Raw genomic sequence first — 16,737 nt, 5'->3', positions numbered from 1 at the left:
TTGGCCAGGTATAAAGAAGATGTAATAAATAGGAAAAGCCTCATGCTTGGAGAATGACACATATTTCCTTAGGATGATTTCCTGTTACCATGTGTCACAGGGTAGCACAGCATGGACCCTGCCTAACCCTGCCTTCATCCTGGCACACTTGTCTCATTCCCTCACTTCCTATAATTCATCTGTAGACAACAGGTGTTCTATCACAAGTCTGATTAAGAGTCCTTATATGGAACATCAGTATAGGTACCAGTGGAACATGGCCCTGGAGATGTTGCAACAGTCTATGCAGAATTGTTTTTAAGAGAAGTCTTTTTAAAACCATCAATAGGAAAGAATGCCATTTGCAGCAACATGGATGGACCTAGAGATTATCATACTAAGAAAGACAAATATTGTATGATATCACTTATATGTGGAAATATAATGATACAAATGAACTTACATATAAAACGGAAATAGACTTACAGACATAGAAAACAGACTTATAATTACCAAAGGGGAAAGGGGGGGTAGGGATAAATCAGGAGTTTGGGATTAACACACACACACAACTATATATAAAATAGATAACAAAGAAGGACCTACTGCATAGCAGAGGGAACTCTACTCAATATTTTGTAATAACCTATAATGGAAAAAAAATCTGATAGATGTTAGATAGATAGATACACACATACATGTAACTGAATCCCTTCACTGTACACCTGAAACTAACATAACATTGTAAATCACCTATACTTCAATTTAAAAAAATAAATAAAACCATCAAAAGGAAAATACAAAGAAATGAAAGGGAACTATTTAATGGTTCCAAGAGAAGGAAGGTGTCCAAATGCTTGTGATGCTAATTTTCCTTTTAGGCCCAATCCTCGGGACTGTGGAGTCACATTTAACTGTGAGAGATCCATAAAGCTGTGAGCATCTCTCTGTGTGAGTCCATCAGGAGGAACTCAGCCCTCTGATTATTGACTCTCATGATGCATTTTAGAGTGCATTCAGGAAGGAGAATCTAGCCCCTGCAAGGGTAGACTCCATGCCTCCACCCAGTGGGCTCCAGGGAGGAGAACACGTCACAAAATGAAGCATGTGGTCCGTTCTGTCCTGTTTCAGGAGCCAACTTCATCCCTGTGAATTCCCTTGTCCCCAGTTCTCCTGGGAATGTATTCCTGCTTAGGAGAGTAGAACCAGTCATTATCTGGTTTTGTTCTTCTAGGGTTGGACTATTCTTGATTATTTCTTTGTGGTTTGTAGGCCAATTTGATATTGGTGAAAAAAGGCCAACACCCACTGCTTGGGACAACTGCCCACTGACCTGACATAGTGGAGATTTTCTCAGCTTTCTTTCTAGAAGCTATGTAACAGATATGGCTAAGATTAAAGATGTTTCATTGTGAAACATCACTGAGGGTAATAAAGAGAATTGGATGGGCAGAAAAGAAAACTGAGGTCTAACTTTGGTCCTGTCTCAAGTAGATATTTAGCTTCAGGAAATTCATCCTTTCTGAATACTGCTTCTCTCACATTAAATGCAAATTTGAAAGAGGAGAAGTTTCCAGAATTCTCTGACTTTGGGTATTGTAAACGTGGCAGGCATTTCCAGTGGAAATACTGAATCATTAAGAGCAAGAATGGCAAGTGCCTGGCATGGCTACCACATTGCCCCAAATCAATTGCACTATCCTTTCCTCTTGAGCCAGAGTGTGGTCTCAGAATCTCTCGCAACACAGTGCCCAGGAGACCACTACCAATTAACTGAAGTTGGCTTTCAAGATAGAATCTTCTTGCCATCCCAGACTGTGAGAGTTCAAGGTTCTGCCTCTCTCATCACGCTGGAATTTCCATTTTCCTAACAGCTCCTAAAGCTGGTTAGTTGCTCATGACAACAAGGGTCTCAGCTGACTCACCAAGATAAACTCACATTCCCAGTCTTTGGCATACATCAAGGAAAGAATGTCTGAATGTGAAAATAAATGAAATGAACAGCAACAGTAAAGACAGAGGCTATATATATCAATATAAGTGAATAACATTTGATTTGTGCTATATTAAGTAGGAGCAATAGAGAATTTAAAAAAAAGATTCTAAATCTGGTTTGGCAAAGTATCCTCACATCTCCAAATAGGGGGAAAATCCCTTTGGCTGATGATATTTAACAATTCTGTGCTGCTGACTTGAACACTGAAGGCTTTTTCTTTGCCTTAGTAAAGCATATTGTGTATGTTCTCCAGGGACAAGAACCACCACATACAAGGCCTTACATCCTCTGTTCTTTAATGTTAATCCTTTGCATCTCATTTAGATGCAGTATTGTACAGCTGGAACAGAATTTATTTCATGATATCAGTTTTTACTAGTGGTTCTCAGACTTTATGGTTAACAGAATTTCATAGGGAGTTTGCACACAATGTAATTTCTTGGGCCCCATCTCCAGAGTCTGGCTTAACAGGTCTGAGGAATATGGTTTTTATCAAGTCCCAGATAGTCCTTAGATCACAGTTTGCTAAAAAGTTGTCTATTTTATAGTGAAGGAGTTCTTTCCTGAGTTTAAAACTGGATATTGATGTTTCCCATTTTTCATGTCAATGAGCCACATGGTACCATCATTTAAGTCTATGGTGCCCAGTTTGCATCATATCTTGAAGAATAAATTCCAGAAGCTATATTGAGAACAGAGTAGTTCTTAAATATGAAAACCCTGAATGACAAAAATACTCATATATCCATGTGATAATATCGTACTTTTAGTATCTACTGATGGAAAACATATGCAATAATAAGAAGATGCTATGAGCTCATTAACATTTTGAATGGCATTTATATTTCATCACCTGCATCTATGCACATCCAATGGCATGTTTTATGGACTAGAACAAAAAAATCTTAAAATTTGTATGGAGACACAAAAGACCCCGAATAGCCAAAGTGGTCTTGAGGGAAAAAAAATGGAGCTGGAGGAATCAGGCTCCCTGACTTCAGACTATACTACAAAGCTACAGTAATCAAAACAATATGGTACTTGCACAGAAATTGAAACATAGATCAATGGAACAAGATAGAAAGCCCAGAGATAAACCCACACACCTATGATCAACTAATCTATGACAAAGGAGGCAAGGATATACAATGAAGGAAAGACAGCCTCTTCAATAAGTGGTGCTGGGAAAACTGGACAGGTACATGTAAAAGAATAAAATTAGAACACTCCCTAACACCATACACAAAAATAAACTCAAAATGGATTAGAGACCTAAATGTAAGACCAGACACTATAAAACTCTTAGAGGAAAACATAGGAAGAACACCCTTTGACACAAATCACAGCAAGATCTTTTTTGATCCACCTCGTAGAGTAATGGAAATAAAAACAAAAATAAACAAATGGGACCTAATGAAACTTAAAAGCTTTTGCACAGCAAAGGAAACCATAAACAAGATGAAAAGACAACCATCAGAAGGAGAGAAAATATTTGCAAATGAATCAATGGACAAAGGATTAATCTCTAAAATATATAAACAGCTCATGCAGCTCAATATTAAAAAAACAAACAACCCAATCCAAAAATGGGCAGAAGACCTAAATAGACATCTCTCCAAAGAAGGCATACAGATGGCCAAGAAGCACATGAAAATCTGCTCAAAATCACTGATTATTAGAGAAATGCAAATCAAAACTACAATGAGGTTTCACCTCATACCAGTTAGAATGGGCCTCCTCAGAAAATCTACAAACAACAAATGCTGGAGAGGGTGTGGATAAAAGGGAACCCTCTTGCATTGTTGGTTGGAATGTAAATTGATACAGCCACTATGGAGAACAGTATGGAGGTTCGTTAAAAAACTAAAAATTGAATTACTATATGATCCAGCAATCCCACTACTGGGTATGTACCCAGAGAAAACCATAATTCAAAAAGACACATGCATCCCAATGTTCATTGCAGCACTATTTACAATAGCCAGATCATAGAAGCAACCTACATGCCCATGGACAGATGAATGGATAAAGAAGTTGTGGTGCATATATACAATGGAATATTACTCGGCCATAAAAAGGAACAAAATTGGGTCATTTATTGAGACATGGATGGATCTAGAGACTGTCATACAGAGTGAAGTAAGTCAGAAAGAGAAAAATATCGTATATTAATGCATATATGTGGAACCTAGAAAAATGGTACACAGATGTAGAGAACAAACGTATTGACACCAAAGGGGAAAAGCCAGGGGTGGTGGTGGTGGTGGTGCGATGAATTGGGCGATTGGGATTGACATGTATACACTGATGTATATAAAATTGATGACTAATAAGAACCTGCTGTATATATATATAAAAAAAGAACCAAAACAGCCAAGAAAATTTTGAAGAGGAAGAAGAAGATGTGGTAGTGATAAGGTGTGGAGACTTATTTATGCAATAACAAGACTTTAAAAATAAAACTAGTGTAATGTTGGCATGGGAGTGTGCAAGCACTGTATTTCAATGTAACAGTTCAGAGTGCTCAAGAAATGACCCACATATAATGAGAACTTGATGTTATTATAAATTGGCATTATATTGATTAATCAATATATTGTGCTAGATAATTTTGTACGAAAAAAGTCAACTTAATTCTATATCTGGGACTCTTCTTGGAGTTTCAGACTCATACTCAAACAATGTATCCCAAACTGAACTGATTGTAACTTGTCAAACTATTCCTTTTGTATTCTGTGTATCACTAACAAAGAAATTTGAGAGCCAGTATTTATTCTTCTGCCTCTTTAATTTATTTCACACATCCAAGCAATAAAATAGTTTTTAGAGTTTATCTTCTAAAAAAAAGTATCATTTGCATATATGTGTGAAAGATATGGTTTATTTATTTTTTATTTTATTGAAGTATAGTTGCTTTATTGTGTTGTGATAATTTCTTCTGTACAGCAACGTGATTCAGTTATACATATATATATATATACATATATATACTTTTTCATATTATTTTCCATTATGGTTTATCACAGGATATTGAATATAGTTCCCTGTGCTATACAGTAGGACCCTGTTGTTTATCCATTCTGTATATAGTAGTTTGCATTTGCTAATCCCAAACTCACAGTCCATCTCTCCCCACTCCCCTCCCCCTTGGCAACCACGTGTCTGTTCTCTATGTCTGTGAATCTGTCTCTTTTGTGGACATGTTCATTTGTGTCATACTTTAGCTTCCACATATAAGTGATATCATATGATATTTGTCTTTTTCTGTCTGCTTTACTTCACTTAGTATGATCATCTCTAGCTTTGCCCATATTTCTGCAAATGGCATTATTTCATTTTTTTATGGCTGAGTAATATTCCACCATATATGTATATATACATTTCATATATATATATATATATATATATATATATATATATATATATATATATACACACACACCAGATCTTCTTTATCCATTTCATCTGTAGATGGTTATTTAGGTTGCTTCCATGTCTTGGCTACTGTGAGTAGTGCTCCTATGAAAATTGGGGTGCATGAAGATACTGTTTATTTAATCTACGTACAACAGATTAGGAAACCTGTGAAAGAATTCCATCAAGCTAACCCATATGTTCCCCATTCTGTGTTCCTTGACACAGAAGCTTGCGTCATTTGGGATATGGAAAAGACCGGGGTACTTGAGTTTGAACTCCACAAAGGACACACACTGCCTTAGTTATGTAGAGACTTTACCCATAAGCCTTAGTTTCCTCATCTGTAAAATAATGATAGTTAACATATTCCTAATGCGTTTAATGTAAAGATTGAACTAAGTAATGTATGTACACTTCTTGGCCTGAAATGGACAATTAACATTGGTTTTCTTTCTCACTTCATAAGAATTAATGAAGTGACTCTTTAGGATATAGCCACAGGAGAATCTGAGGATTTATGCTTTTCCCGTAGATTCAGCTTGAATGACCCAGAAGCTGTCCTTCTCTACAGGAGATAGTTTAAGGGACTTTCCACTTGGTGCTATACTGATGCTGTATTGTCCTGTGCTTATTTTGTGCGTGTCAGTTGACCACAAGTCTATAAACCACAGTAATCCTGGGAAAATAAGGAGCAGAATTGAAGTGGGCTCCTGTAAGTTACGCGTATCTGACACTATTGTTCTTCATTAAAAAGATTCTCGCCACTGGAGGAATGATACAGAACAAACAACTACCCCATCTCCTTTCATTTGGAGAGGAACACAGAAGCATCACCCATAATTAGTGTGTTTTTGTCTTAATGTTCCCAAGTCAAGCCTACAGATGGAGCCAAGGTAATTACATCCACTTGGAACCTCCTTTTCTGCCCCTCCTCAGGAGATAACAGGAAGAAGCTTGTGTTTCTCTATCCCTCTGTAACTATTCTACAATTTGACACTAAAAACACTCAGGCTCGAGGTTTAATTTGAATATCTATGGTATAAAATTACCAGTGTTCACATTCCCTTGCATTTTCCTGACAAATTAATTGCCAATACAATTTTCTACAGTGAGGGTGTGTGGAGGGTGATTGGGTTGCCAGTTCAGTTTATGGAGGTAATTATGGGTGCCCTTGGCCAGGAAAGAGCAGAGATGATACTAAGGGTCCAACGTTGAGGGTAACAGCAACTGCTCCTTTGTCTGCTCCATAGATCCATGGGAAACACGTGTAATGTGTAGGATTTAGTACCTTTGGTACATGTAATTCAATCTATTCAACATGTTATGATCTGTAGCTGCCATGAGCTCTCTGAAATTACACCCTGTGTCACCATTACCTGGTTCTTAGGTCTTTGCTCTATTTTCTCAGCATTCAGAGTCCTTAAAACTTCAGGTTAAGGGTGTAAACAGTGAAACCGGCTAAAGCACAGGGTAAATAAGGCTAAAAAGAAATTCTTCATTTTGCCTGGGTCTGAGGGAAGGAGCACTTTTGTTGACATATTTATAAGTAACTGGTCTCCTCTGAAAGACATGGGAAAACATTCTGTTGGGATAAAGCATCTGACCTTTTAAGAAATAATCTCTGGGCTTCCCTGGTGGCACAGTGGTTGAGAGTCCACCAGCCAATGCAGGAGACACGGGTTCGTGCCCCGGTCTGGGAAGATCCCACATGCCGCGGAGCAGCTGGCCCCGTGAGCCATGGCCGCTGAGCCTGCACGTCCGGAGCCTGTGCTCCGCAACGGGAGAGGCCACAACAGTGAGAGCCCGCGTACCACAAAAAAAAGGAAAAGAAAAAAAGAAATAATCTCTGCTCATTTCAAAGCCTGCGTTGAAAAACCATTTCCCTGAAAGATACACCTTTGGAGGAGATGCATACGTTCCTTTTTCAGCCTAAGTCTTTCACAGCAGTTGTAATTCTCTTGTGTCAGAGGGATTTCCTGCTGGAGTTTTAATTTTTATCATGCCTAATTGTAAAAACAAAAAAGAACAAGCAGAGAGATTTTAAAAGCCAATAAAAGTATCAAACTCGGGTGAGGAAGGCGTGGAGGTAGTGAATACCACAATAGATAGAAATCTTTAAGCATCTTCCTTACATTTTTTAAGTGTTTCAAATACTAGTACTTTTATAGATTTCTTTTCATCTCAAAGATATTTTTAGAAATAAAGTGTTATAACATTACTGTGTGACAAGAAAAAACAACCCAAAAGCAGAGAAGTGCATACATATGACTTCATTAACTCTAGTTCTAGAGTTTTCCCTGTGATATCAGTTGCTTTCAAAAATACTAAAGATATAATGAAGATGAGATAAAACTTCTGGCATTTTAGTTCCTGGAATAATGGGATTGGAGAAAAAGGAGTGAGGTTTTTTGTTGGCCAAGGCTAATGAACAAGGGTTTCACTTGTCTTTTTGATTAATTTGGATCTCATCACCCAAACATCTCAGCTCCAAGGCTTCGGCCAAACATGCCTTGGGAGGCAAGGTCACTCCCTCAGAACTTTCACCAGGGTAATTGGTCAGAATATGACAGAGTAGGGGGAACATCTACTTCAGTCTTTCATTTCACAGAGGCCCACGGATGGTCAAGGGATTTCCCAAAGATCATCAGGTAAGTTAGTAATAGAATGAACACCTGATTCTTTTCAAAGCAGCAATAAGCAAATGTTATGGGACCATAATCAGTTACTTTACGTGGGTGTGGGCCTTGAGTATTAAATTTGTAAATCAGCTTTGCTCTACAAAATTTTCAGATTATGGTGCTTTGATACAAATACCATGGTATTGACTTTCAAGTGGAGTTGGGGAAGGAGAAGAGAGTGAATGTGTATTGCGCATGTACTATCACAAGGCATTTCCAATTTACTATTGCTTGTAAATTTCATGTCTCCCCAGTGAAATGGATATTATTCCTAGTTTACAAATGAGAAAATCTAGGCTCAGAGAAGTTGAGCATTTTTCCCAAGATCTTTCAGCTGTTAGTGTAGGATTTGAACCCATAAATATACAATTCCAAGTCCATTTATAATTTTTCTATTCACTATCATTGTTTCACCCATTCCAACATTATTTTTGTTACTCTTTCTAGCACCAGGTAAAAAGCCAGGTCAAGATAATCAGCCTTATCATTTAACACAGGCATTTTATAGGACATCTACCAAATACCAGATTTGTGTTGGGTGGGAGGAAAATACCAAGGGATATAAGACCTTTGTATAAATTAGTGTTTCATCCCCAGCATCTGGGACATTGCCTGGCTCACGTTAGGTATTTGAGAAGTATTTTACAAATTAATAAGTGAAGGAACAATGGAAGGTATTTCATTGCTATTGTAATTTCAACATTTTGATATTAAAAGCTAAGATTACTGGCAAAAGTTTATCTAACCAAACTACCAATCTATATGGCAACAGCACTTTTTGTGTATTTGCTGGTTTGAGATAAATTTCTTTGGGGCTGCAATTCATGAATCAAGGAAAGGAATGGTGTGGTAGGACAAAAATCTTTCTTTTAAACTTTTGTCAGTTTCATATAAATTGATTGAGTTATGGGGGCATTTGGGGATTTTTGACTTAACTGCATAGGTGAGTTTTTCTCTAAATATTTCTTCAGCAATTCCCTAGAGAAATGCAGATATTTACCTTTGACACATGCAAAAATGTGATTAGAAAGCTTCCCTTTTAATTTATGGGCACCTATCATGAAGCAGTTTATTTCTTGGTTAAAAACACCCATTTGGAGAGAGTTCATGCATACTTTATGAGCTGACTCTGCAAGAATCCACTGCAGATCTTCTTGGAATGAAAAGGAAAGGTAGCTGCTCTGAATTCTGATGAGACATCCTGGAAAGAGCTCTCACATCTACAATCTACAAAGGCCCTATAAAGAAGAAAATAAGAAAGAAAAAACATTTGATAATATATGTCAGGTGACTTAGAAATCATGATCTCATTTTAATTCTCATTGCAGTTTTATGAAGCAGTATAGCCCCATTTTATAGCAAAGCCGAGATTGAGGTTGAGATTTAATCCAAGTCATCCAGCTGGTAAACAAGGAATTCAAATCCAAGTTCCTTCTACTGTATTACTGTACAATTATTCTTATTGAAACTCATCCTCCACCGTCTACTGTCCTTGCTAGGGTGACTCTATTGCTGCCCTTTTATATGAAAACTTTTTTATTGGAGCCAAATTTTCTGCTTACTACAGAAGAACACCCCAGGGATCAATCACATTATAAAGGTTTTATGAGGAAAACAGAAGTGATAGTGCAAACTCTTAGGTACCACACAGACAGAAGATGCTCTTGCTCTGGAAACCCAGAGATGGAATTTTGTTTACTTCACAGGACTGTGGAATGTTTAGTCAGCAGATCCAAACAGAATGTCATTGATTAAGAATTTGAGAGTTCAGCCATTTGTGGTTTCCCATACACACGTGTATATTATTTTATTAGCCAGACAGTGATAGTCATTGGCAAGTGGAGGACCTAATTCAGACTTCATATTCTGATCCTTTATTGTCAACAGAGAAGAAAAGAATTTCAAGGACAGTCTGATATTCAGAGGACTGAATCTTTCTTTCTAGACACCTGAAGGCAGTGAGAGGCACGGGTGGGCTGCTTGGCCAGTTTCCCCTCCCCGTTAGATTCTAGCCCTAAGCCCTAGCCCTCTTATAGAGATGTTCTGGGGCCTTTATTTCCTAAGGGCTCATTTTGCATCTCCCCCCCTGGAAATTAACCCCTAACTCTATACCACAGCATAGGCAAAGGTCCAAGACAAGATTTCCAAGTGAACCCAGAAGGCCGTCTGGGTTCCCAGGAGTTTTCTTTTATATGCCAAGAGGGTCTTGTGCAAAATGAGTCCTGAAAGTGCATTGAAATTTTTTCACAACAGTTTGGGAAATTCCCAGTAGATTGCGTTCATCAGCAACTTTCCAGCAAAGGCACACTGAACTTTTTACAAAGGTACTGCAAAAAGGTTTTATCTAAGTTTAGAATTTTTGCAGTACTAAAGCTTTGTAAAAGTTACATTTTTCCTCATTTCCTGATTCACAGTCCATTCTTTCAGATATCAGAATTCAAAGGGCAGTAGGGAATGTTGCCCTTAGTTTATTAAGTTAATTTCTTTAGTTTATAAAATTTTTGTTAACTTAAATATCTTCCATGGCTCAAAGGAAAAAATAAAAATAAAAACTATTAGAGAATGATACTTCTCCATCTATTCCCATTTTGTCTTCTTTCCCGCTTAGAGGATCTGAAAGTTCCTGCTCCCCTCTCTGAACACACTGTGCCCCAGAGATTGGGTTTTGTGTTTTTAAAATTTATTTTATTGAAGTATAGTTGATTTACAGTGTTGTGTTTATTTAGGCTGTACAGCAAAGCGACTCAATTTTATATATATATATATATACATATATATATGTATATATATATATGTATATATATATATGTATATATATATTCTTTTCCATTACGTTTTATCACAGGATGTTGAATATAGTTCCCTGTGCTACACAATAGGACCTTGTTGTTTATCTATCCTATATATACTAGTTTGCATCTGCTAACCCCAAACTCCCTATCTATCCCACCCCCACCCCTCCCCTCCCCCTTGGCAACCACAAGTTTGTTCTCTATGCCTGTGAGTCTGTTTCTATTTTGTAGATAAGTTCATTTGTGTCATACTTTAGGTTCCACATATAAGTGGTATCATATGGTATTTGTCTTTCTCTTTCTTAGTATGATAATCTCAAGATCCAGCCCCAGAGCATTTTTTGTTTGTTTTGTTTGTTTTTTGGTACCACCATGCAGTATGTGGGATCTTAGTTCCCCAACCAGGGGTTGAACCCCAGGCCACAGCAATGAAAGCACCAAGTCCTAATCACTGGACTGCCAGGGAACTCACCCCAGAGGTTTTTATTTAGAGATCATTTGCTTACAACTCAAAGTGCCCTTCTTGAAACAGGTGTTTTTAGAAAAGGTGGTGAGGTGCTTATAAATGCCTTCTCAACTTTCTTGGGCCTGGAGGTCAGAGTCTCAGTATGATTTCAATAAAATCTAGTCAGTGTGTGCACCGTTGTTTTTGAAAATGGATTCTGAAATACTTTCCATTCAGTGGAGCCTCAGGGGCTGAAAGAGTTCTTCTGGCACCAGTAGTTTGCTGATTCTTTATCTGGGATTACAGAGGGGAACCTCAGGAGCTCTTACATTGTTCTGTTAATCTTAAATGGGCAAAGATGGTCAGTTCCCCTTCTAGGGGCAGACCTGATCTTCCTCAGCATCCGGGGCTGTGGGAATCTATTATTCTTCCAACCAGAAGATGCTTTTCCCTCAAAATCAAGTCTCCAATTGTTTTCAGTAACTGAGTAATTCTGTCTTTGGCAGGTACTTCCCCACAATACATTAATCCATTATAAAGGATAGCTGAGGAAAAAATTGAAGTAGAAAATGCTTAAAATGCAGTTCAGGGTGTAGCAGAATCAAAGGAAAATTTTGATGGTGAGTAATTCACTAAAAACCTCCTTTTAGAAACTGTGGTCACTTTATCATTGCTAATGGGACACCACTTCCTTCTATATTCAGGCCCTGTCTGGTCTAAAAAGAGATGAGGTCCATAGGTTGAGTCTTAAGTGTTTCTCAAGATTTTACGGTCCAGCTGATCAGTCTGATCTTAATACAAAGTATATTCTCAGCTCTTTGCTAAGTCTCAGAGGGCCAGAAATATTAAATTTTAGTGTTAAGTACATGAGACAATAAGGCTCTGTTAATAATATGCTATTGTATGCTCAACATTGTTAATTATTAGAGAAATGCAAATCAAAACTACAATGAGGTATCATCTCACTCTGGTCAGAATGGCCGTCATCAAAAAGTCTACAAATAATAAATGCTAGAGAGGGTGTGGAGAAAAGGGAACACTCCTGCACTGTTGGTAGGAATGTAAATTGGTGCAGCCACTATGGAGAACAGTGTGAAGGTTCCTCAAAAAACTAAACATAGAGCCACCATATTATTCAACAATCCCACTCCTGGGACAAAACTATAATTCAAAAAGAGACATGCACCCCAGTGTTCATTGCAGCACTATTTACAATAGCCAAGACATGAAAGCAACCTAACTATCCATCAACAGATGAATGGATAAGGAAGATATGGTACATATATACAGTGGAATATTAGCCATAAAAAAATGAAATAATGCTATTTGCAGTAACATGGATGGACCTAGAGATTATCATACTAAGTGAAGTAGGCCAGACAAAGACAAATATCACATGGTATGGCTTATAAAGTAAGTCCTCCACATACAAACCTTCAAGTTGCAAACTTTCAAAGATGTGAAGGTGTGTTCCATCAACATCAGGTGTGAGTGAAATTGCACCTTGCCCTCTGTCTCCTATTGCTGATGACCCTTCAGCTCTACCACCTCCCACCTCCTCTCCCTCCTCCAGTCAGTAACTATTCTTGCCTCTTCACTCAATGTCAGCCCCTGTATGCCAGCTGTTGTACTGTACTACTGTACTTTTCAAAGTACTGTACTGTAAGATTTAAAATGTTTTCTTCATTTTTTTGTGTTTTTTAATGTATTATTTGTGTGAAAAGTATTATAAACCTATTACAGTACAGTACTATATAGCCAAGTCTGTTAGTTGGGTACGTAAGCTAATTTTCTTGGAGTTATGAACAAATTGGACTTATGAAGGTGCTCTTGGAACTGAACTCATTCGTATGTAGGAGACTTACTGTATGTGGAATCTAAAAGAAAAAAAAAAGTACAAATGAACGTATATACAAAACAGAAATAGACCCATAAGCATAGAAAACAAATTTATGTTTACCAAAGGGGAAGCAGGGGGGAATTAGAAGTTTGGGATTGACATATACACACTACTATATGTAAAAGAGATAATCAATAAGGACCTAATATATAACACAGGGAGATACACTCAATACGTTTATATATATATTTTTGTGGTACGCGGGCCTCCCACTGTTGTGGCCTCTCCTGCTGCAGAGCACAGGCTCAGGACGCGCAGGCCCAGCGGCCATGGCTCACGGGACCAGCCGCTCCACGGCATGTGGGATCCTCCCGGACCGGGGCACAAACCCATGTCCCCTGCATCGGCAGGCGGACCCTCAACCACTGCGCCACCAGGGAAGCCCCCACTCAATATTTTATAATAACCTATAAGGGAAAAAATATCTGAAAAAGAACATATATGTATAACTAAATCACTGTGCTGTACACCTGAAACTAACACAACAGTGTAAATCAACTATACTTCAATAAAATTTAAAAAAAAATAGTACCTAATATGCTATTGCCAGATGTATACAGAATCATCCTGCTTAGTGTCATTTTCTCTTTGTTTAGCGTTTCCTCCAAGAGAGTGTTCTGTTTAGATCTCTCATTCATTTATGTATCTGATAAATATTGACTGAGCATCATCTACATGCCAAGTGCTCATCTACTTAAGAAGTCGGCACACTATGGTCCTTGGGCGAATCCAGTCCACCACCAGTTTTTGTAAATGAAGTTTTACTGGAACACAGCCATGCTTGTCTGTTAACATATAATCTCTGGCTGCTTTTACGCTACTGTGGCAGATCTGAGTAGTTGCAACAGAGACTCTTTGACCCGCAAAGCCTTTTGAAGGAAGAGGACCTGTTCTCAATGATGATACAGGGCTCATGAACTTAAAGAGTTAACATTGTGGGGAGGAGCATGGTGCTGGAAAGAGACCCTAAGCAAGTGAAAAGATAAAAAAATATACTGCTGTTACCAAGCAGATAAAGTAGAGAGATGTGTTGGAGAACAGGCAGGGGAGGCCTTCCTGAGGGGGATCCACATGATCAGATCTGAGTGATGGAGAGGGAATAAGGAGATCTGGGGAAGAGTCCTGAGTGAGGGAAGGGCACAAGCAAAAAGGCCTCATCTGGAACTAGGTTGGCATGTTCAAGATGCAGTAAAAAGGAGTAATAGGAGATGAAGTCAAATAGCAGTCAGGGGCTGGGTTAGTGGGGCCTCCTAGGCTGTGCTTAGTCATTGGATTTGTTCAAAAACCTGGGGTATCTTTGGATGCATTGAATCAGGGTGGGGATGTGAACTGACATGTGTGTTCAGAGATCATTCTTGGTGTTAGGAAATGGATTGGAGGGGACAAGAGTAGAAGCCAGGAGACTGACTAGGAGAAATCTAAGCGAGAGAGGATGGAGGCAATAGTGATGAGAAGTGGATTGATCTGGGACACCTTCTGGAATTATGGCAAGTGGGACACGCTAATAGATGATTGGACGTGGGTATGAGGAAAAATGAGAATTTGAGGTAAGTTAAGTGTTTGGATAGACTAACTAAGGGAAGGGTGGTATTTTTATCTACCTGGAGAGGACTAAAAAGGTGGAACAAATTTGGGTAGAGATGTGGATGAAAAGTTTTGGGAAAATTAAGATGCCTGTTAGGTATCCAAATGGAGATGTCAGATCAGCTATTGGATGTATACTCTTGACGTGCTATCAAAATTTCAGTGATATCAGAATTGGAAATAAGAATTTTAGAGTTGTGTCATATGGATACTTGCCATAGCCATGGGAATGAAAGAGATCTCCTAGGGGTATAATACTGATAGAAAAGAGATGGCTACCAATTAGGTATAAACATTGCAAAGATATGCTCACAGAATGGGAAACATATGAATTAGATCCGGATTCTAATTCTTCTCAGCCCCTTACCAGCCATGTACCCTTGGCCCTTTTACATCTTTGGTCCTCAGTTTTCTTGTGTTAAATTTTTTAAATCTATGACTTTTAGTTTCTGATTTAAATGATGATCACTTACCAAATCATGCTTCTTATCAAATCATGAGTCAGTTTTACTCAGAGGAACAAAGTTCCTTGATCTTCATGGGTTCTCACTTGAAATCTTTGCCCTGATTGGTGTATTAAGGAGCAAAAATGTTGGGGATCCAATGTTTGGAAACTCTCGCTTGATCAGATATGATCACAGAGCTCTGTTAGGGCTCTAACTTCCTCACACCCTCCCCACCTTGTGCTGACCATGTTGAAACAGCAATAAAACCCACTTTGTATAGTCATCTGAGTTGATGTTGTGAGGGCAGCCATATCTCCATGCAGGGGAAAGCTATCTGCAGCCTTGAGTCCAGACTTTCAAGACCCCGGGACTCTGAACTTGGCTGAAGTCTGTCCAGGAGGCTTAGAACTTGGTAGTTCTCCAGTAACTCCTGCCAGTGTTTTTAAAGAGGCTCAGACAATGGATCTCTGTCCCAACACCATTATCCTAAACTGCAGAAATGGACATTGTTGGTCTCACTGACTATTCCCCAACCGAGCCAGCCAAGGAGGGTTTGATCTTGGAAAGACAGCATCGAGCGGTGGCTTGAAGTGAGATCTTAGTTCCCTGCTCAGGAATTGAACCAGGTTAGCCTGAATAAAAACCAGGAATCCTAGCTGCTAGTCCACCAGGGTCTAGAGGTTAGAAGTAAAATTCCCCTGGCCCTTGCCCCTGTTGAAAAATGAATTTCTCAGGAGGCAAAAACTGTAAAAACAGGTACAAAGTTTATTATTAGAGACACAGCACAACAAGAGGGAGAGCACACAGAGAAACTAAGATAGAAGCAAGGCAGAAATACACACCCGGAGAGAGAAAGGGTGGGGGCATCCTGCCTAATAAGGAGGAGCACAGTAAAGAGGCAGTTGAGTCATTTATATAGGGCTATTCTCCGGGTCTTTGTTTACCTTTGGCCAATTATCTGTTTTCTTTTTCTGCAGGCGACCTGCCTTAGGACCCTACACAACATGCGTGGGCAACTTTTTTCCAAGATGGATTCCAGCCCAGAGGCCTGGGGGTGCTTGGCATCACTCATTCTGGGGTGGTGCCCCCTCCTTTTTGACCGCCATGGAGACTTTCTGCACATGTGCAGTGTCTCTCTATGTGACCTCTTGATCCTTTACTCCAAGAGGGTTTAGCCCCTCTCTGTTCCTGCTGTGACTGTTATCTCAAAGTGCCCTCAGGAAACAAAGCCTGGTTATTTACGCTGTTTTGTTGTTATTTCTATTTCAAAGTGCAAACATGAGTTTGTAAATGCCTAACCTGGAGCCCATCTACCTCCTGCCTCAGGTTGATCTCAGGCCACCTTAGACTCTGTGACCAAAGGTTCTGAGTTTATAGAGTCACTGAAGCAAGTTACTTACCTTCTTTGAGCTTAGTTTCCACTCTCTGTGAAATGCATGTAATATCAGCTTTACTGGGTAAAATTTAGGTTAATAGAGGTCACCTCTGTGAGAATTCTAG

The sequence above is a fragment of the Stenella coeruleoalba genome (genome assembly GCF_951394435.1).
Source record: "Stenella coeruleoalba genome assembly, chromosome: 5".
Lineage (NCBI taxonomy): Eukaryota > Metazoa > Chordata > Mammalia > Artiodactyla > Delphinidae > Stenella > Stenella coeruleoalba.
This window is presented reverse-complemented; position numbering follows the sequence as displayed.